General features: G+C 38.2%; 1 protein-coding gene across 2 annotated transcripts in view; it reads right to left on the bottom strand.

The window, feature by feature from the left end:
- Positions 1-24,121, bottom strand: part of LCAT (lecithin-cholesterol acyltransferase) — an 853,467-nt gene that overhangs the window by 158,679 nt on the left and 670,667 nt on the right. The window lies entirely within an intron of this gene.

Genomic DNA, 24,121 nt, shown 5'->3' with positions numbered 1-24,121 from the left:
TAGCAATCTCTCATTTGACAACCACGTGGCCAAAGTGGCTAGAAAAACATTTTATATAGCCCACCTAATCATGAAGGGATTCACATCTAGATCAGGGGATGTCATCGTGCCTCTTTACTCATCCCTCATCAGGCCCATAATTGAGTACAATGCCCCTTTTGGGATGTACCTTACCAGACACCTGCAGCCAATGGAAAGACCCCAAAAGTACCTCACCAAGAGGATCAAAGGGCTCAAACAGATGCCATATGCTGCCCGGTTAAAGAAACTCCAGCTCTACTCAGTGGCATACCACCTGTTCAGAGGCGATCTGTGCCTGACGTATAAAGCCATGTCCAACCTGGAATTAAAGGACATGCTGCACCTCAGAAAATCCAAATCCCATCAAGCTACGCGCTCGAGAGACTTGAACCTCAGCATTGAAATAAATAGGACATGCTGGAGGGACAGATTCATAACCCAGAGGCTCCCTTCACTCTGGAATAAAATCCCAGTCCAGGTTAGGCAGAGTCCCTCATTGACTCTCTTCAAGAGGAATCTTGATGAGTGGATGGGAGATCGTAGGTTTACCCAGGGTATCACTTCTGTGTCACTGTTAGACAGAGGCACAGTATACTAACCTCGAAAAAGGGCATAGCAAAATAAATTTAAAATGGGTGGCGAAAGCCAAACACATTCTGGCTAGGCTTATAAATGCCCTAGGGCAGATAGCCTAGTATGAACCTATGAACCTATGAACCTATATATATAAGTAGCTATATATATATATACTTCATTGAAGGCAGCTTTGTCTGAAGTACAAATAAAAATGACTGAAGGTACATTTGCTTGCAGGTATGTTTGACTGAAAAGCTATTTTGTAAAAAAAAAATATATACACCATAAAAAATGTTTTTTTGGGGGGGGCTAATACCCCCTGCACCTATCCACAGTAGCACACTATTGGAGAAAAACAGCACACAAACACATACATTTACAAGTCTGGTGATACAACTGACAGTGAATATTGTTAACTCACACAAAATCTTCCTCATGATGCCCCTCAACAACTCAAATGTGCAAAAATGACACAAGAAATATGAGTTATAGACTTTTATACTTTTCAACAAAGTGGCTACTAAATCAAATGTACTAACACTCATGTACCTTGGGTCATTTTTTTGACCATTTGTACTTCAGTCAAAGCTACTTTGATGAAATGATACACAATCATCTGTGTGTGTGTGTGTGTGTGTGTGTGTGTGTGTGTGTGTGTGTGTGTGTGTGTGTGTGTGTGTGTGTGTGCGTGTGTGCGTGTGTGCGTGTGTGTGTGTGTGTGTGTGTGTGTGTGTGTGTGTGTGTGTGTGTTGTATTAGTGACTGTTTTGCAGTAATTTTCTATATAAAGATGGAAGAAATAAGTTGGTAATAAAATAGAAATTCCCTGACAATTTTCAATGAAAATGCACCTGTCTTGTATGATTCCCAACAATGCATGAATAAACTTCAACTACAAGAAGAGGGAACTGTTAAGTATCATGATGCCCACAGCTTGCCAGTTTATGCATCAATACAGTCTGTCTAAAATGACTTAACATTAATTTACTATTAATTTAAGAATTATCTAGTTTAATTTCCTCCAACTAATTTGAAAGAAAACATGCTTTCTGACAACCATGTATATTAACTCAATAGATATTCAATATAACATTAAAAAGTTATATACTCGCATGAAAATACACTGTTATAAAAAAATCACATTTGGTTTCAGAATTATTACAAACTGTCCTTAAATGCCTGATTAAAAAAGAAAATAATGAAATAAACAAACAGCTAGTAGGTACATAGTAAGTCCTATGCAAGAGTGCACATCAACATGACCAAATGTATGCAGTGTATATCACAAACACATCACTAAACACTGCTCCATTTGTCAGAGAAGAGAATGAAAAGAAGTCCACACACATACTACCATCATTTAAAACTAGGAAAGGCATTCCTTTTTTTAAGTAATACCAATGTATAATCATGGTGTAGCATAACAAATCCATAGGCGTTACCTTACTTTTTTTGAATACCAAAGCCACACAAGAACAGAGAAGACCCACCTTATAGACCGGTGGTAGCGAGTGGAGGTTCCCTTACTGAAGCCACAGCCATTTACCTTGATTACTTGCTGAAACCTCTAGCAGAAAAGAATAAGTCATACATAAGAGATTCAATTGATTTTTTGAAGAAAATAAAAAAACATTACAGTGGAAGCTGACAGTATTTTGGTAACTATTTATGTGGAATCCTTGTACACAGTGCTCCCTCACAATTACTGTATAACAGCAGCTATGGAGTCTTTTAAGAAACACGATCAGGGTACACAGGCACAACTGCAAAAGTTAATCAAGCTCATTAATCTTGTACAGGACTTCAATTTCTTTACTTTCAATGGCAAACACTACAAACAAAACACTGGTATAGCAATGGGGGCTGCCATGGCTCCCAGCATAGCTAACATAGCCCTGGGCAAATGGGAGGAGGACTTTGTGTTAAACAACACAGACTACATGCAGCATATCACATGCTATTTACGTTTTATTGACAATGTCTTTATTGTGTGGGAAGGTGACACCTTGCAGCTTGGAGATTTTATCACTTACCTCTATCAAACAACCCCCTTCCTGAAGTTTACCTCTTCCCATAGCTGTACTTCAACCACTTTCTTAGATATGCAGATTTCCAAGGACACCAACAATAACAGAATCACCACTGATCTATTCAGAAAACCAACGAGGGTTAATTTATTACTCCACAGTAAAAGTCTACACCCTACAAAAACCAGGTATAATGTAATGAAATCCCAAAGCTATAGATTAGCTCGAATTACCACAGAGATGGAACCATTTTTGAGAAACCTGAACAACTTAGAAAATGATTTTATAGTGAGAGGCTATGAAAGTCAGATGTTAAAAAGCATCCTGGAACCCATTATAGAACTGAAAAGGACTGAAGCACCTTCACTCAACTCCCCAGTAGAAAAATGTTAAGTAATCCCACAGAGAATAACAAATGCAAAAATAGCTGCATCCTGACATACACTTTGGATTATCACAGTATCAAAAATATTATTGAAGAAAACTGGGACATTGTCACAGGAAACCCTTTTCTGATTAACATCTTAGGTGAAGCCCCATCATTTGTTTATAGGAAGGCCAGGAATATTAGAAGTTTTGTTGAATTTAAACCTAGACCATGTGAGAAAACCACTAAAAGATGTGAAACTAATTGTACATTTTGTATATTTATACAGCAAGGTGATAGTTTTTATTGCCCTTATTTAAAGAAGATCATTAAAACCAATGCAGGAGGTGACAGTAACACTAAAAAAGTAATTTACAGGGCACAGTGCAATGAATGTGATGCATTCTATGTGGGCAAGACTGTAAATCAACTCAAGCAAAGGATTTCATGTCATCTGTCAGAAATCTGCTCTGGATGTAAAAATAATGCACTAGCAAGTTGATAGCAATCTCTCATTTGACAACCACATGGCCAAAGTGGTTAGAAAAACATTTTATATAGCCCACCTAATCATGAAGGGATTCACATCTAGATCAGGGGACGTCATCATGCCTCTTTACTCATTCCTCATCAGGCCCATAATTGAGTACAATGTCCCTTTTGGGATGTACCTTACCAGACACCTGCAGCAACTGGAAAGACCCAAAAAGTACCTCACCAAGAGGATAAAAGGGCTCAAACAGATGCCATATGCTGCCCGGTTAAAGAAACTCCAGATCTACTCAGTGGCATACAGCCTGTTCAGAGGCGATCTGTGCCTGACGTATAAAGCCATGTCCAACCCGGAATTAATGGACATGCTGCACCTCAGAAAATCCAAATCCCATTGAGCTATGCGCTCGAGAGACTTGAACCTCAGCACTGAAATAAATAGGACATGCTGGAGGGACAGATTCATAACCCAGAGGCTCCCTTCACTCTGGAATAAAATCCCAGTCCAGGTTAGGCAGAGTCCCTCATCGACTCTCTTCAAGAGGAATCTTGATGAGTGGATGGGAGATCGTAGGTTTACCCCGGGTATCACTTCTGTGTCACTGTTAGACAGAGGCACAGTATACTAACCTCAAAAAAGGGTATAGCAAAATAAATTTAAAATGGGTGGCAAAAGCCAAACACATTCTGGCTAGGCTTATAAATGTCCTAGGGCAGACAGCCTAGTATGAACCTATGAACCTGTGAACCGATATATATAAATAGCTATATATATATATATATATATATATATATATATATATATATATATATATATATATATATATATACTTCATTAAAGGCAGCTTTGTCTGAAGTACAAATAAAAATGACTGAAGGTACATTTGCTTGCAGGTATGTTTGACTGAAAAGCTATTTTGTAAAAAAACATATACACCATAAAAAATGTTTTTTTTGGGGGGCTAATACCCCCTGCACCTATCCACAGTAGCACACTATTGGAGAAAAACAGCACACAAGCACATACATTTACAAGTCTAGTGATACAACTGACAGTGAATATTGTTAACTCACACAAAATCTTCCTCATGATGCCCCACAACAACTCAAATGTGCAAAAATGACACAAGAAATATGAGTTATTGACTTTTATACTTTTCAACAAAGTGGCTACTAAATCAAATGTACTAACACTCATGTACCTTGGGTCATTTTTTGACCATTTGTACTTCAGTCAAAGCTACTTTGATGAAATGATACACAATCATCTGTGTGTGTGTGTGTGTGTGTGTGTGTGTGTGTGTGTGTGTGTGTGTGTGCGTGTGCGTGAGTGTGTGTGTGTGTGTGTGTGTGTGTGTGTGTGTGTGTGTGTGTGTGTGTGTGTGTGTGTGTGTGTGTGCATGCTCGTGCACACTTGTGCATGTGTGTGTGTTGTATTAGTGACTGTTTTGCAGTAATTTTCTATATAAAGATGGAAGAAATAAGTTGGTAATAAAATAGAAATTCCCTGACAATCTTCAATAAAAATGCACCTGTCTTGTATGATTCCCAACAATGCATGAATAAACTTCAACTACAAGAAGAGGGAACTGTTAAGTATCCTGATGCCCACAGCTTGCCAGTTTATGCATCAATACAGTCTGTCTAAAATGACTTAACATTAATTTACTATTAATTTAAGAATTATCTAGTTTAATTTCCTCCAACTAATTTGAAAGAAAACATGCTTTCTGACAACCATGTATATTAACTCAATAGATATTCAATATAACATTAAAAAGTTATATACTTGCATGAAAATACACTGTTATAAAAAAATCACATTTGGTTTCAGCATTATTACAAACTGTCCTTAAATGCCTGATTAAAAAAGAAAATAATGAAATAAACAAACAGCTAGTAGGTATATAGTAAGTCCTATGCAAGAGTGCACATCAACATGACCAAATGTATGCAGTGTATATCACAAACACATCACTAATCACTGCTCCATTTGCCAGAGAAGAGAATGAAAAAAAGTCCACACACATACTACCATCATTTAAAACTAGGAAAGGCATTCCTTTTTTTAAGTAATACCAATGTATAATCATGGTGTAGCATAACAAATCCATAGGCGTTACCTTACTTTTTTGGAATACCAAAGCCACACAAGAACAGAGAAGACCCACCTTATAGACCGGTGGTAGCAAGTGGAGGTTCCCTTACTGAAGCCACAGCCATTTACCTTGATTACTTGCTGAAACCTCTAGCAGAAAAGAATAAGTCATACATAAGAGATTCAATTGATTTTTTGAAGAAAATAAAAAAACATTACAGTGGAAGCTGACAGTATTTTGGTAACTATTTATGTGGAATCCTTGTACACAGTGCTCCCTCACAATTACTGTATAACAGCAGCTATGGAGTCTTTTAAGAAACACAATCAGGGTACACAGGCACAACTGCAAAAGTTAAGCAAGCTCATTAATCTTGTACTGGACTTCAATTTCTTTACTTTCAATGGCAAACACTACAAACAAAACACTGGTATAGCAATGGGGGCTGCCATGGCTCCCAGCATAGCTAACATAGCCCTGGGCAAATGGGAGGAGGACTTTGTGTTAAACAACACAGACTACATGCAGCATATCACATGCTATTTACGTTTTATTGACAATGTCTTTATTGTGTGGGAAGGTGACACCTTGCAGCTTGGAGATTTTATCTCTTACCTCAATCAAACAACCCCCTTCCTGAAGTTTACCTCTTCCCATAGCTGTACTTCAACCACTTTCTTAGATATGCAGATTTCCAAGGACACCAACAATAACAGAATCACCACTGATCTATTCAGAAAACCAACGAGGGTTAACTTATTACTCCACAGTAAAAGTCTACATCCTACAAAAACCAAGTATAATGTAGTGAAATCCCAAGGCTATAGATTAGCTCAAATTACCACAGTGATGGAACCATTTTTGAGAAACCTGAACAACTTAGAAAATGATTTTATAGTGAGAGGCTATGAAAGTCAGATGTTAAAAAGCATCCTGGAACCCATTATAGAACTGAAAAGGACTGAAGCACCTTCACTCAACTCCCCAGTAGAAAAATGTTAAGTAATCCCACAGAGAATAACAAATGCAAAAATAGCTGCATCCTGACATACACTTTGGATTATCACAGTATCAAAAATATTATTGAAGAAAACTGGGACATTGTCACAGGAAACCCTTTTCTGATTAACATCTTAGGTGAAGCCCCATCATTTGTTTATAGGAAGGCCAGGAATATTAGAAGTTTTAAACCTAGACCATGTGAGAAAACCACTAAAAGATATGAAACTAATTGTACATTTTATAGGTTCATAGGTTCATAGGTTCATACTAGGCTATCTGCCCAAGGGCATTTATAAGCCTAGCCCATAGTTATGTGGCTTTCGCCACCCCTTTAGTTTGAATAAAAACTATGCCTATCATTTTTCTGTGCCTCTGTCAAGCAGTGACACTGAAGTAATCCCTGGGGTATATCTGCGATCTCCCATCCATTGGTCAAGATTCCTCTTGAACAAGGCCAGCGAGGTGCTCTGCCTCACATGTACCAGGATTTTGTTCCACAGCATAGGGAGTCTCTGGGTGATGAATCTGTCCCTCCAGCACATTCTATTTATAACCGTGTCAAGGTTTAAGTCTCCTGCCCTTGTGGTTCTGAGGGATCTAGATGTTTTTGAGGTGAAGCATATTCATCAAATCTGGGTTTGACATGGCCTTATATGTCAGGCACAGGTCACCTCTGAGCAAGCGGTATGAGACTGAATAGAGCTGGAGTTCTTTCAGTCGGGCAGCATAAGACATATTTTTGAGACCCTTTATCCTTTTGGTGAGGAACTTTTGGGGCCTTTCAAGCTGCATCAGGTGTCTGGTCAGATACATTCGAACGGGCATTGTACTCAATCATAGGTCTAATGAGTGATGAGTACAGGGGGACGATGACCTCCCTTGATCTAGATGTGAATCCCTTCATGATCAGGTGGGCGATATAGAAGGTTTTCCTAACTACTTTAGCAACATGAGTGTCAAACGAAGGCTACTGTCAACTTGGGTCCCCAGATCCCTGATGACTTTTTCTGTGCTCAGTGGATTGCCACCTATATGGTAGCTAGGGGTTACCTTGTTTTTCCCGAAGGGTATGACTATGCATTTTTTGGCGTTTAACTTCAGGCCATGGCTCTGGCACCAGTTATCCATTTCTGTGAGGCCCTTCTGGAGGATATCTGTGTCAGATGTGTTTTCGACTATGGCGCCCAGTTTGCAGTCATCTGCAAACTTTGTCAGCCATAACCCTCCTGTGTTTGCTTGTACTTCAGAAAAGTAGATGCCGAACAAGAGTGGACCCAGGACTGAGCCCTGTGGGACACCACTTGTGACAGGCTTTGAGTCTGACATGGCTCCAGCAACTCTGACCCTGTGGGTTCTGTCACTTAGCCAGTTTGCAACCCATCTTGTGATGTATGGGTTTACATTCAAGCTGATGAGTTTTTCGATGATACCTGAGTGGGGTATTGTGTGAAGGCCTTTGCCAGGTCGAGGTAGGCTGTATGGACTGCCTTTCCCTCATCAATGGCTTTGGTGACTGTCTCGAAAAAGTCAACCAAGTTTAAGAGGCAGGATCTGCCTTTGACAAAGCCAAACTGGGTTGGATCCAAAGTCTGCAAGTTCCCTATGTCTTTATTTATGAGTTCCATTATGATCCTCTCCATGGCTTTGCAGATGAGGCTTGTCAAGCTAATGGGGCGGTAATTTCCAGGGTCTGTGGAGGCACCGCCCTTATGAAGTGGGACCACAGTCGCCATGCGCCACTCCTTGGTGCGTATCCTGAGGTGAGGCTAAGATTAAACAGCTGTCCTAACTGTGGGTTTAATTCCTCGTTGAGTTCATGAAGCACACAGCCGGGGACACCATCCAGTCCCATGGATGCTGTATTTTTGCCTTAGTGAGGGCAGTTCTCACCTGGGCGTTGGAGATGTTTGGGGGGCTACAATCCTCTGGAATAGATATCTCTCCTTTTGGGGGGGAGAAGTTTGCACTGAACCTGTCAGCCAGTATGTTAGCAATGTGTGTAGGTTCAGTAATTTTCACATCATTTTGAACTAATTCTGAGCATGTCTGGGAGTTTCCTCCTAGGTTTCTAACATAGCTAAAGAAGGCCTTATGATTGTCTTTAGAGTCCTTGGCGATTTTTCTCTCAAAATTTGCCTTGGATGATTTTATGAGAGCTCTTAGTTTTTTACTTATAATGATCAAAGGTGTCTTACCTTTCAAGGATTTTGCTCTATCTTGTAGTAGCTTCCTCCTTTTGTTGTAGAGCTTGTTTATGGCTGGGGTCCACCAGACTGGACGCTTGCCTTTGGTACAGAGAGTCTTAGTTTTGTTTGGGATTGCCTGATCCATGCAGTCCTGTAGGTGCTGGTAGAAGGCATTTGTAAGTGATTCAGCGGTTTGAGTAATGTTTACCACTGGCTCAGGGGCCTTAAAGGAGACCACACTAGTTTTAGAAGTGTGAAATCGGCTTTTGAGAAGTTTTTCACTGTGGTCTTTTTTTGTTTCAGGTGGGGGCGGGATGAGGACCTCCAGCGAGATTAGTTTATGATCTGATCTCACCAGTGAGGGGTATACTTCCGGTGTTGAACATTTTGATCCCATGTTCGTAATGATGAGATCAAGTATGTTTTCTCCTCTTGTGGGGATGGTGACTAGTTGTTCCATGGCATTTGAGTTTATGAACTCCAGGAATCTTTGGGTTAGAGTGTTCGGGCTTGAGTAGTGTTCCCAGTCTATATTAGGGTAGTTGAAGTCACCTAGTATGATGGTGTTTGGAGATACATTTATCCCCTCCAATGTTTTCAGGAAGGCCATGTGAGTTTCCTGAGTTTGAGAAGGTGGCCTGTAACATGCTACAAATTGCAGAGCAGTCTTGCCTATGGTTAATTGCACCTGGATGGTCTCCGATGCATCGTGCGTTGCCACCAACCTTGAGGTGTGGGTGTCCTTTATGAGTATGGACACCCCCCCTCCTTTCTTGGTGTTGTCCGGATTTTGGGGCCGGAACACATGATATGAGGTGAAACCTGTTAGTGCTGGGGTGCTCTCAGGAGCCTTGAACCAGGTTTCTGTCACAGCACAGACATCGATGTTCTCCATATTGAGAAGGGCCTCGAGTGCGTGCATCTTGAGATTGAGACTTCTGGCATTGAGCAGCATTACCCTTAGTTTTTTCCTTTTGGTGTTCTAGGGTGGTAGGTTTAGAATTTGAGCCTTGCCTAAAAAAGGCACTATGGGGGTGGCAAGAGCCTTTGCCAATATCCGGAAGCCCAGGGGTGACAGGTGCAAGCCGTCCCTTGCGAAGCAGCGTGGCTTGTCCAGCATGTCATCCCAGGCAGACAGATCCTCTTTGAATGACACCAGAATTTAAGCCAATTATTAAAGCTGATCATCTTATCACTGTATTGTGGGATCATTCTAGGTGAAGGTAGGATACTGCTCAAGGTCAGGGTCATACCTGCCTGGGCTACATAATCAGAGAGCTCCTCGATGTCCCTTTTCATGTAGTCCAAGGAGGTACGTCTCAGGTCGTTGACACCAGCGTGGACAATGACTGAGTCGTACTTGTACCTGCTGTTGAGAGACCTGAGTGCTTGCGTTATGTGGCGGATTCTAGCGCCCGACAGGCAGCTTACTGTGACCTTCTCCTTACTCAGTCTGGTGAGCGGGACGTCAGTGTGTCTGACTATGGAATCACCAATGACAAGTGTGTCTGGCATTTTGTTTGGCCTTAAGGGCTGTGACTGTTTGAAAACTCTGACTGTGTGGTCTATGTGTTGCATGTGTTGGGTCATGAGGTGGTAGTTGTTTGGGTGTCTGCTTTGGTGGCCTCTGCTGTTTTGGTAAATGTTTGATCAGAGCCTCCGAGTATGTCTTTGTGTGAGTATGTGTATGATTTGAAGTTGTGATGGTGCCATGTGTGACTGGGTATGTATTGTGTGTGGTTACCTTCTCTTCCTGTCTGGTCTTGCCAGTCCTATGTTGAGAGAGCTCAGCCTCCAGTTTGGCCGTATAGTTGCATCTCTCGCATGTATTTGTGTTTTGTGGGAGAAGGAGAGGATTGTCTGTGTACATGAGGCAATTGTAACATTGCCTCAATATTCCCAGGTTCACCAGTTGAGCTGGAGAGGACACTAGCAACTGATCCCTCGACATACTAGAAGTAGTAGATAAAGAGACTTTCAAAGGACTCCGGGGAAGTGGGTTTTAGGCTGGTGGGGTACTATCTATAATAAGAGTGCTTTATCAAGGTGCAAGTACTGTAGGAATAAGTGCTAGGCTTTACAGATAGAGAATAGTCTACTTGGGAATCAAGTAGAGATGAACTTTTCAGTTGTAGGATATGCTGGTTAGATCAGCAGTACAGTTTAGCGTGTTTTATAGCAGCGGGCTGAAGGGAGCTAGGAATTGCCCCAAAACGACCAATGGACTACTAGTTTCTGGCTGAAACTTCACCAAATCGGACAAAAGGCCGCTCAGTGCTTCCCACTCCCACTGGTAAGCAAAGAAACTTCCCTCCTTCCTAATAAGGCAATGGATCAGTAACAGGAACTAAAAACAAAGCCCAGGGATCAGCAACTCTGAAACTGGACTACTCTAGTTCAGTAAGGCGGGAAAACAAGAGATTTGTTTTATTACAGAGATAAGGAAAAAAACAGACAGTAAATGCTATAAATGCTGTAAATCGGCTAGCGCACTTTAGTGTGTAGCCTACAGAAACAATTTGCAACAATTAGTAACTTAAAGTGCAATAAACAGTGTAAAATGCAGAAATCACTTAAAGTAGCAGTAAAACAGGTGAAATGCAGTCGCTAGCTTAATAACAGTGGGAAAGCCACAAAAAATACTTATATCTGGTAGAAAGTCACTCTTTTAGCTCTCTGTCACTTGGATCACTCTGCAGGCCACCACGAGGATCTGTGCTGAGTTGGTACAAGCTGGAAAATGCGTATTTAGCGTGCTTTATAGCAGGGGGCTGAAAGGAGCTAGGAATTGGCCCAAAACAACCAATAGACTACTAGTTTCTGGCTGAAACTTCACCAATTCAGACAAAAAGGCTGCTCAGTGCTTCCCACTCCCACTGGTAAGCAAAGAAACTTCCCTCCTTCCTAATAAGGCAATGGATCAGTAACAGGAACTAAAAACAAAGCCCAGGGATCAGCAACTCTGAAACTGGACTACTCTAGTTCAGTAAGGTGGGAAAACAAGAGATTTTTTTTTTTACAGAGACAAAGAAAAAAACAGACAGGAAATGCTATAACTGCTTTTAAGCGGCTAGCACACTTGAGTGTGTTAGCCTACAGGTAAAATTAAGCAACACATAACTTTTAAGAGTGCAAAACAGTTAATCAACACAAAAACAGTTTAAATAGAATGCAGAGCTGTATAAACAGGCTAAGATGCAGTCGCTAAGCAGTAAATATTCAAAAGCCAGAAAAAATACTTAAATCAGTTATAGCAAATACAGTTATAACAAATGCTCTGAAATATACTGTAGATTTCCAATATGTTTGAGAAGGACAGTCAGAACACAAGAAGGTTCAGGCGAAAAAGAAAAAAAAGTTTTGTTTTACTTTTTGAAAAGGGAAAAAGGAGGAACAGAAGGCCTTATCAAATGTTCTCTCTGTATTAAGAAGAATGAGCTAATGACACTAGACTGGGAGGTGTGTCACAGTAGGGGCGGGCAACTGCAAAGCCACCAAGTATAAGAGCAAGACACCAACAGGGAGGGTGGGACAAAATAGCCGACAGCAAGCACTACAGATTCAAATGAAAGTTTTTAAACAGATAAGGATTTGTGAAGATTCTGAATAGACAAAGTGCTTTATATATATTAAATTATAAAAACAGTAATCTGTAAAAATAATCAAAAGATACTTATATTTTATAGCTCAGTTGCGGTCAAACAACTTCTCCAGCCTGCACTGTGTGCAAAGACAGAGATCCTACCAAGGTTAGGGCAAGACCAGAACAACAACTTTTTTTTTTACAAGAACACAAAAGAACCAGCCCCCACTAGCCAAGAGATAATTACACAGAGTAAATGTTTCAGTTTATACAATAGCCTAAGACAGCAAGCACTACAGATTCAAATGAAAGTTTTTAAACAGATAAGGATTTGTGAAGATTCTGAATAGACAAAGTGCTTTATATATATTAAATTATAAAAACAGTAATCTGTAAAAATAATCAAAAGATACTTATATTTTGTAGCTCAGTTGCGGTCAAACAACTTCTCCAGCCTGCACTGTGTGCAAAGACAGAGATCCTACCAAGGTTAGGGCAAGACCAGAACAACTTTTTTTTTTTTTACAAGAACACAAAAGAACCAGCCCCCACTAGCCAAGAGATAATTACACAAAGTAAATGTTTCAGTTTATACAATAGCCTAAGACAGCAAGCACTACAGATTCAAATGAAAGTTTTTAAACAGATAAGGATTTGTGAAGATTCTGAATAGACAAAGTGCTTTATATATATTGAATTATAAAAACAGTAATCTGTAAAAATAATCAAAAGATACTTATATTTTGTAGCTCAGTTGCGGTCAAACAACTTCTCCAGCCTGCACTGTGTGCAAAGACAGAGATCCTACCAAGGTTAGGGCAAGACCAGAACAACAACTTTTTTTACAAGAACACAAAAGAACCAGCCCCCACTAGCCAAGAGATAATTACACAGAGTAAATGTTTCAGTTTATACAATAGCCTAAGACAGCAAGCACTACAGATTCAAATGAAAGTTTTTAAACAGATAAGGATTTGTGAAGATTCTGAATAGACAAAGTGCTTTATATATATTAAATTATAAAAACAGTAATCTGTAAAAATAATCAAAAGATACTTATATTTTGTAGCTCAGTTGCGGTCAAACAGCTTCTCCAGCCTGCACTGTGTGCAAAGACAGAGATCCTACCAAGGTTAGGGCAAGACCAGAACAACAACTTTTTTTTTTACAAGAACACAAAAGAACCAGCCCCCACTAGCCAAGAGATAATTACACAGAGTAAATGTTTCAGTTTATATAATAGCCTAAGACAGCAAGCACTACAGATTCAAATGAAAGTTTTTAAACAGATAAGGATTTGTGAAGATTCTGAATAGACAAAGTGCTTTATATATATTAAATTATAAAAACAGTAATCTGTAAAAATAATCAAAATATACTTATATTTTGTAGCTCAGTTGCGGTCAAACAACTTCTCCAGCCTGCACTGTGTGCAAAGACATGCACTGTATATTTATACAGCAAGGTGATAGTTTTTATTGCCCTTATTTAAAGAAGATCATTAAAACCAGTGCAGGGGGTGACTGTAACACTAAAAAAGTAATTTACAGGGCACAGTGCAATGAATGTGATGCATTCTATGTGGGCAAGACTGTAAATAAACTCAAGCAAAGGATTTCATGTCATCTGTCAGAAATCCGCTCTGGATGTAAAAATAATGCACTAGCCAAACACCTTTCTCTTCATAAAAGACACACAGGTTTTAAGTTCCAGATCCTGGCTCGCATAGACATGGGTGATCTTGAAGGAGACATCCCGAATATTCTGGAGAAACATGAACTCATGCAATTAAAGCTGAACTCTTTTAGAAAGCCTGGACTAAACTACTACTGTTCAATTAAAAGTGCACTGGAACTTAGAAAAGTGCCACATTGTTTACATGAATAATTGTATTTTATTTTATTTTTTTCTACAAATTGGTTTTAAATACCATTTTAAATCATTTGAAATTTAAGTGTATATTTTGTTTCCATCATCATACATATATATTTTTTTATTTTTTTCTGGTTCTCTTTTTTCCACTTTATTCAAAATGATGGTAATAACAATACTAATTATACAATTATATAGGTTTTTAGGGTTCTTGTACACAGACCTGAAGAAGTCTAGAAGGATGAAAACAATCTTTGTTAACAATAGGTTATGAAAATAGAAACTGATTTTTACATGCAAAATGTATATGTATATATTTATATATACTTTTTGATCGCAAAATGAACTAAGGTTGATATATTTCCAGCCATGTAGTATATTGCCTTGTATAAATCACAGACTTAATAATCTACTTAATAATTTGGTTAAATAATATGTACCATTAAAGTACATTAGGGCTATACATTATTATAACAGCTACTAAGTAGGGCAGGACCAGCTCGAATGTCACACTGATGGGGGATGTGAACTGAACATGTGTACCAATAACACTTTGTTTTACAGCACAATAAACCAATCCCATGCCTGATAAAAAGTATATATATATTTAGAAAGCTTGTGAGGAAATTATTACTCTATTTTTGTTTTACTTGGATCACTTGTCTGTATACTTAATAAAGGATTTTTGACTGGAAACAGACTGCCTGCCTTGCTTGAATTACTTTTGAATACTTAGTAATGCTGTAGAATTATATATTTTCTATTATTACTTTTTGGCTTGACGAGTTTACGTTCACTACTTCTACTACTATTGTCTGATCTGAAAATCTTCCACACAGAAAAGTTTCTTACACTGTTTTGTTTTTTTAATTGTTTAGGTATGGAGCATACTGTGATAACTTTGGGTTTGCCCATGAAATTAAAGCAACTCCTCCAAAAATATACACCATAATATATGCCTTATTTATATATTTCTTAACATTTGTTTACAAGGAAAGTCTAACTGGTAGGAGTCCATTTTCAGCTGAGGCCCAGGGAGAAAAGCTCCTAAGTGTTGTAAATACATTTTAAGAACAATAATTTTATAATCTTCAAAAATAATACAACAAAACCTACAGTTTAAATAATTGTTCCAAATTAGACATAATTTAACATTGGTTAAAAATAGATGCAACATATATAACAATGTTCTAATATTTAGAGACATTTTAGCCAGTTTAAAGAAATTAAAAGTAAGTTAGTATAATAAAAGCAAGAATTCCAAAATTATTTGAGATAAAAAAATCAGGGTTATTGCATATTTAGATTGAGAGTCAGGGGGGAGAAACTGATTGAAGTGAGGATGTGAGTGAAGAGGTGATAGTAAGGAGATGTAAGATATGAATAGGTATTTTTTCATATTTAGGGATATAGTTTATCCTGTAGTTGAGCAAGAACAGAGTCACGTTTGGCTAGAAAGTATTTCAGAATGGTTTTAAAAAGACTAGAGGAAGGGTATTGACCTGATGAATATAGTTAAAAAGTTCCAGGCATTAGAAACAGTGTATGAGTACAGACCATGCCCAGCAGATTTGAGAATTTATAGTCACTGGATTGTAATGACTGAGTGGGGACATAGTTGCGTAGAATAGTGTTTAGTGCTGAAAAGCACGGTTAATTTTAGAGGTGGTAAGAAGCTGTGCATATGTTAGTTGATGGGATAGTTCTAACCAATTTAGGCTTTTTAACATTATACAATGGTGGGTTCTGAAAGGAGTATTTGCTGCAAATTTAGCTACTTTATTATAACACTGTTCAAGTTTTGCTTTTTGTGATGTCTAGAGGTTAGAAAGGATGGGAGCATTTTAAAATAGTGAGAGGAGGAGGAGTTCAATAGTGGCAAATGTGGTTTCAGTTACATTGGTGGAAAAATTTTTGGCTCTATAAAGCATCCCTAGTTTTTGGTGCTTTTTTATGCAATTTCATATATGCAGGTTGAATTTAATATTATCATCCACTATCATCCCTAATAATTTGCTATAAGAAGTGATGTTTATATTATTAACAGAGATAATTTTAAATGTTGTTGTCTAATGAGAGAGGGATTTTGGGGAAAAATAGACTTCTTTTTTCAGGGGGTGAGCATGAGTTGTGAGTTACAAAGCCTTGTTTCAGTGGCTGTCACAGCTTCCTGAGTATTGTGCCAGGTTATCTAATGTGTATATGTGAACTGAGTCATCTGCATTTTGCATTAGGGAGACCTAATGTGTGGATATGTGGAGGGTGTTGCTGAGAATGCTAAGAGAAGGGGACCAAGGATAGATTATTGCGGTACACTGGTGATAAATGAGAGGTATACGGACAGGGTGCAGTACCATTTTACCTATTGGACAAGTAGCTTTTAAACTCATATCCCATAGATGAATGGGTTAAGACAGACCTAGTGAGGACATATGAAGCAGAAGTTTGCTGTGACAAACTGTGTTGAAGGCTTTAGACAAGTCTAGAAATAAGGAGGAGACTAGTTTGGTGATATCTCTAGCTTTATTGGTAGTATCTATAAAGGTTAGAAATGCAGTGTTAGTACTATGAGAGGGATTGAAGCCATGCTGTGTGGGGGAGAGGAGTTCTTCCTTTCTGGAGATAGTTTAGCAATTGTTTTTTAATAAATTTTTCAAGTATTTTGGAGAGGGGTGGGGATAAAATTGCTATAGGTCTAAAGTTATTGTCTGTTGAATTTCATTTTTAGCATACAGACATAATGTGTGATTTTTTCCCAGAGAGAAGGCATGTAGGTTTCCTGGATTGACATATTTCTAAAGATTGAGACAGGATTGGCAATGCTACTGGCTGCTAATATAAGGTACTTGCTTGGAGAGTCATCAGCTGATGTAGAGCATGGTTTCAGTTTAAGAGTAGTTTTATATAGGCTGTGGGCACAGGTTTGAAAATAAAAGTTGATGTGGTAATGTGTGGCTGATGGGCTGGGTTGGGATTACATGTTGGGAATCCTTGGTTAGGCATGCTATACCATCTATGACATAAGAGTTGAAGTCTATTGCAATGTTCAGTAGTGAGTTATTGGGAGAGGGGTTAGCATTGAATTTTTGGCCAGGATGTAAGATTTGTTTAATGGCTACCTAGAATTTTTTAGGGTTGTGTTTACTATTGTTCTAAATGTTGCAATAGTATAGCTTTTTGTCTTTTTAGTAAGGTAGTGGAGCAGTCTAAAATTTTCAAGCTATTGTGTTTTATATTTTTGCCACTCTTTCCATACTTTTTCTCTATCCTGCTCTTTTTGTATAATAAAATTGCATGACTGGAACAAATACCACAGTCTGAGGAACAGATGAAACACCAAAGAACACCTCATATAGTTGAATCAGCAAAGATACCCACACAAGACCTTTAGTGTCCACATTGTTTATTAGCTGCTTTCATCAAAAGACTTCATCAGAAAACAAATTCACTATAAGTTACACCTTTATAATACTACATCCAATCAATCAGTCAAAAAAGCAATAAAACAATCAAGTAGCAGAAACATTTAACCATTTAAACTTTCTTAACATACACTCTTATGTTTAAAAAAAAAACACTTGCTAGATTTAGATTTAATTGGAGGTGATTTAAAATTATTTCTGGAACAAAGAGAAGCTTCCTGGCAAATAAAGTTGAGATCAGTTAGAAGTCCAGGACTCAATGATGCAGTGAATATTAAGTGTTTTTTTTTTAAACAGAAGACTGCATGTTAAGAAAGTTTAAATGGCTAATTGTTTCTGCTACTTAATTGTTTTATTGATTGTTAATTGGATGTAGTATTTATAAAGGGTGTAACTTATAGTGAATTTGTTTTCTGATGAAGTATTTTAATGAAAGTGGCTAATAGTGTGGACGCTAAAGCTCTTGTGTGGATATCCTTGCTGATTTAACTATACAAGGTGTTCTTTGTTTGGAAAATTGCATGATTTGTTTTTAGACTCTTTCTTCTAGGAGGTGCAAGGCTATTTAGAATATTTAGGAAAGTTGTATTGAATTTATTTATAAGCGTCATCTAAGGGGATGAGTTTTAGGGTGTTCCAGTTAATAGATGATAGGGTTGTTCTTAAACTTGGATAGGTCATGTGTTATTTTATACATATGCTGTTAAGTGTGTAAGTGTGAGTGTGCATTGTCTGGTTGAATAGAATAGAAGATGGTTAGTGAGAGAGTCTGACATTGTACTGGTGGTGTTGAATTTACTAGGGTATAATATAAGGATCCAGTCTAATAAGGAGCTTGATGTCTTGCTATAATATGTGGGGCTGTTAATTAGTTGTGTGAAACCAAGTTCATGCTGGATATAGGAAAGTTAGAGGTTATGTCCAACCAATTGATATTACATCACCTTGTGGTATTGTCTCTTGTGGAATTGTTATGAATATCCAATGTAGAACATCTCCCAGTATTGCTGTATTGTTGCCAGGAGGGGTGTAAAGAATAGTAATACATATTTGTTTATATTTGTTTAACTTTCAGGAAAGTAATAAGAACCTCTGCTGAAAATAATTTTGGTATTGGCTTGTTGTAGATGAAATGTGGTAGTTCTGGGGAAATGTTAAAGCAATACTACCATCTTTCCTGTTTATATTGTCATTTTGGATTATATATAGTATTAGTATAGTAACTATTATAGTTAAGGGATGTAATTTTGAAGTTATGTATGCCAGGTTTAAGATAAGTCTCTGTTATAGTGAGGATATCAGGCTTCTGTTGATTAGTTCAGTGTTGTAGTTCAGTAATTGTATTTCTTATGATTCTAATATTTATGGTTGCAAAACTTAGATTACTGGGGTGCAGGGTTGGCCATAGTGGGGTTAGAGTAGTGTGTGAAAGGGAATTGTCTTGATGTTGGTTGTGATAAGTGTTGCTGGGAATGTTGCTAAATGTTAGATGGAAGTTGGGAAATAGGAAAATTGAAACAAGAGTGTTTGCATATTACTAATAAAATTGCCTGGGAGTTAGGGAATGGTTGTTACAGGTAAAATCGTGATGTGGGAAGTATACTGGCAGAATAAGATGAGGTGGGTGGGAACTGGGGTAGGGTAGAGGGCATCCCACCCTTATATCAATTATTACAGATAGTAATAATTTTATAGCCGGTGCATAGCAAGAATGAGAAGGAGGCACAAAGTTTGGGATTACCTAATTTGAAGCGGTATTTCAGAGCTACACAGTTAAGACTCCTATACATAGCACAAGCAGACAACTATAATTCAAAGTGGAAAGGGATGAGTAAGAAACACAGGGAAAGTTCAAGAAACAAGGAGAGACTGGTATTTTGGATGCAGGCCTTTAAGGAGAATAACAATAACCATGCAGAATAGTATATCCATAAAGTAACAGAAAGTATTCTAAGAACTAAACAAACATGGGAATGGAGAAAGGAGATTCTGCCAATAGGGATGACTGCAATTAGGGGTACAGACAATAGGCAAGAGGGGCTATAATTTTTTGGAGAAAATTGGCAAAGGAACCAAGGTATTGGGAGCAAATAACTAGAGAGGGAAAGATGCTAGAATGGAAAGATGCTAAGAATTTATTTGGACTGCAGATTAGAGAGTGCCTACCCTATCAGTGATTGATAACAGAGTATAGGCAAAGAGAAGAAATGGGTTGGTTCTAAATAAAAGACCAGCACTGGTAAAGTTTTTAATAGACTCTAGAACAGAAGCTGCCATTAAAAAGGGAATAATTAGTACATCATATAAAATATTGCATGATAACTATAAGAATCAATCAGAGGAGGTTAGAAAGGATTGGGAAGAGAGACTGGATAAGCAATGCACAATGAAACAATGGGAGGATATATGCATGGCTCCCAAATATGCAAGAAAATCTAGAAGATTTAGGATTTTTGCCTAGAAATGTTTACATACTGTAGAAAGTTTTTGTATCCCAAGTAGACTCCAAAGTATTTTTCCTTAGGTAGACAGTAAATGTTGGAAGTGTGAATAGGAAGAAAGACGTAATTGGGAACATAATTTCTGGGAGGGCAGTGAGTTGGTGGACTTTAAGGATTCCCTGCGAGAGGTACTGTCGGAGATATTGGGTGGGCAGACTGGTTTGACGAGGGAGGTGATCTTTCTGAGCTATGATACGGATTCTGAGCTATGATACAGATTCATAAATGCCTAGATATTGTAACACCTTGCCTTGTCTAATAATGGAGGCTGCCAAAAACGCAACTACTGGAAAATGGAAATAAAAATCTAAACCAACTACACTGGAAGTAGTGACTATAGTAACAGAGATAAAACAACTGGAACTGAGATCATTAGAAAAGGGTAGGAGCAAACTACATAGGAAAAATGAGAATTGTGGGAACAATACATACAAGGGAGGAATGAGGCCTAAAAGGCTGCAGGACTTAAATGAGCTATGTAATGTCTGAGTGAGAAAGATTGGGTAGATTTTAAGTGATGTATAATGTTTGCAACTGGGAGTGTGTCAATATGGTTTGTGATGTAAAATGCTTGCGACTACGATTGCGTCTGTGTGGTTTGTTTTCATTTATATAAATGTATGATTGCCTATGTAATAACTAATGGTTAAATGCAGATGTTTCTTGTTACAAAATGGCAGGAATTGAATAATTTATGTAATATTGCTTAGGTTATGTAATGCCAGTGCCCTGGCCCAGCAATCAAGGAGTGTCAATCCTCACCACTAACACCAGAGATGGTGTCTCATATAAGTGGAAAGGATAACAAATGCACACAGTAAAGTACAATTTCCCTTAAGTGCACACAGAGATCACAGTCAATCTGGGGCTGGTTGCTCCCTTGCCCCCCAGGTCCCCAATAACACTCCCCACTGGCACAGCTATAGGGTCCAGATCTCAGCCTAGCTGGCAAGCTAACTTCCAGTATCATCTCTGTCCAACCAGTGCTTCGTGTTCCTGCCCTAGTAGCTGACACACACACACACACACACACACACACACACACACACACACACACACACACACACACACACACAGTCTTTCAGATAAGCATTTATACAACTTCACAGACACTCCTGGGAAAGGCTGACACAGATTCTCCAGCTGTGCCCCAGACTATACGGCAGTAATTACTGCCAACACCAGCTAATAATTATCAGCTACCCAAACGCCCTTAAAAGGGTGTCCGATTATTACTGTGCAATATTATTATCCAATAGTATTGTAACTTAAGCAATCAAGACTTATTGGAAGGACTTTATTACAGGATCACGTATAAGCATGCAATGTACTCTAGAGGTTAACTTATCTCTACATAAACCAGTCACAGTTAAAAGGTTTTAAAATATTTAATAATAAATACTAAAACACAAGACAATACTACTACACCACAGTGGTATTCAAGAGTTCAGAGATCACACAGAAACTTAAAATAATTCAGTAGTACAGTTCTGACATAACAGAAAAACACTTAGTCTAATCTTTATAGTCCTAACTATTTCTACAAGAAAGCACACTTCTAAGATAACTTACTTAAGACAACAGGCAGTGCTGTAGGTTGGATATCAAGACAAAAATGCTCAATAATCTCTGGTTCTCACTGTTTAAATTGAAATTGCAGTTCTGCTAAACATTACATCATCTTTTACACCTTCCTGGTTCCCAGGCCACACAGAAACTGCATTTACATTCTTTTACACTTAGAGCAATAAAGGACATTCCATATGTAAATTCTGGTCATTAACTTTTAGCCTTAAAACAATAGGCATGAAGCCTTCATCTAGCTAGACCGGAGCCAAATTGTAAAACATTAAAGGCAGTGATGAAATAATTTTAATTTCAAATGAAAGATTTGAAATGCTTGACTTAGTTTTCCTTACAGCAGATGGCAATGTTGCTACAATCTTGAAGTTCAACATTTTAGTACTTTCTTTCATTTAAGGAAGAAAGCCTGTATTTTACATTCATATATACAATTGACGGAATTATGTATCAAATTCTATTTGGCTAGGCTGGCAGCCTTCATCCATCTCTACCCAATCTTCACAGGTTATATGATATATAGCAATATATGTGAAATATAATGTTTTTATGTTAATATAGTTTGATTACTTTTATATGAATGCAAATTTTCCTATGTCACAAGAGATAATTCAATAAAGGTGTTTTAAAAAAGAAGGAGGCATAAAACAGAAGTCTAGGTAACTAGCATATACAGTGTAATGTATTGGTCAAGAGAAAGAAAAGTGGCCAACTTAGTTCAAGGGCTATTCCTTTTGGGGAATTGTCACAACCACTTTCCAGCAGAGGGTAGGCATGTGTTTGACTAGTTAACATTACTACACATGAACCCTTTTATGTTAAACTTGCTTACTTTGCATAATGATGTTTTAGTGAAAACTTTCACAGAGGTGGGACTTGTGGCAGAGCTCCTGCAGTTTCTGGATGGGATGGATGTAGTGACCACAGGCTCTGAAAGGAAAGGTAAGAGACAAAACTCTGCTAAGCTGTAATATTATATGGAGGCAATACATTTATGCTTATTCCTAGAGATGGAGGAAGGATTACAGTTTGTCAAAGTAAGAGAATATGTATTATTATAAAAGTACAGAGATGGCAAGAAAGTTTATGAATGTCAGGTAAATATCATGATATAATGCTTATTTTTTCAGACTGATGACCGGTTGTACATTTCAAAATTGTGATATCTCTGAAGTTTACAGTTTATAATGTGTTGAGCAGATGACTTATTCAGCAGACACTGTTTGAACTTTGGGCAGTTATACTATATACAAATGTATATGGTAAAAACTAAGTACCTGTTCCTTCCCAGACTATAAAGGGTGAGGTGTCAACTACTTTATGGCTGGTAACTAATAAACTACAAGGGATATAGCATTCATACTTCACACTGTGAACGTCTGACTTGTGTTGCATGGTTTTTAGTAATCGTGTTTTATATTATCGGTATGTGTTGTGCTGTATGGATTTTAGTTGTCATGATTCACATCTGCTCTACTAGCAATGTCTTTTGGCTTCTCCCATTAGGGGTTGCCACAGCAGATCACTGGGTCTGCAGCTTGATTGGCAGTGGCATTTGTATGGTGTCAAGTTGCCAGCCTGGTGCCCAACCTTCACAGAAAGCACATACACACACACATACACACACACACACACACACACACACACGCACGCACGCACGCACGCACGCACACACACACACACACACACACACACACACACACACACACACACCCCTGAATGTCTTTAAAACTCACTTGACCACAGGGAGGACATGCAGACTCCACACAGGCACTCCAGCTGAGAATCGAACCGGAGAACCTTTTGCTGTGAGGTGACAATGCTAACAGCTGCACCACCACGGCCAATGGAAGAAAGAAGAGGGCTAGATGGGCAAAAAACAAGGGTGCTCTATTGGCCTTGTTTATTTATTTGCATTAGATAAACAAGACAGACTGACTGTACCTTGTTTGGAGGTTTAAACTGGACAAAGGCATCTCCTGTCTAATATATAAACATAGCTATATAAGACATAAATTCCTGCCAATACACATAACATTGCAGAACAGTATATACAGAAGATTCAGTGTGTGTGTGTGTGTGTGTGTGTGTGTGTGTGTGTGTGTGTGTGTGTGTGTGTGTGTGTGTGTATTATATATGGCTCAAACTCATATTCACATCAGACAACCTGGCACATCTCCGAAATAACACTTAGGAAACTTTAACATGTGACTGATGTATGGCTTTATAACTCAATCCATGCTCAACTCCCAAAAAACAAAAACAAAACATTTTCCCCAAATCCCTCTCTCATACAAAAAAAAAAAAGAAAAAAAAAAAGAAAATCCTCTGTCTTAATAAAATGAATCACTGAAGTCACTTCTCAGAGCAAATTACCAGCATATACAAAATTG

The sequence above is a fragment of the Protopterus annectens genome, chromosome 8.part0 (assembly GCF_019279795.1).
Source record: "Protopterus annectens isolate FY-2018-M chromosome 8.part0, PAN1.0, whole genome shotgun sequence".
NCBI classification, from domain to species: Eukaryota; Metazoa; Chordata; order Ceratodontiformes; family Protopteridae; genus Protopterus; species Protopterus annectens.
Note: the sequence above shows the minus strand (reverse complement) of the source record. Positions and strands in the feature narration are given on the sequence as shown.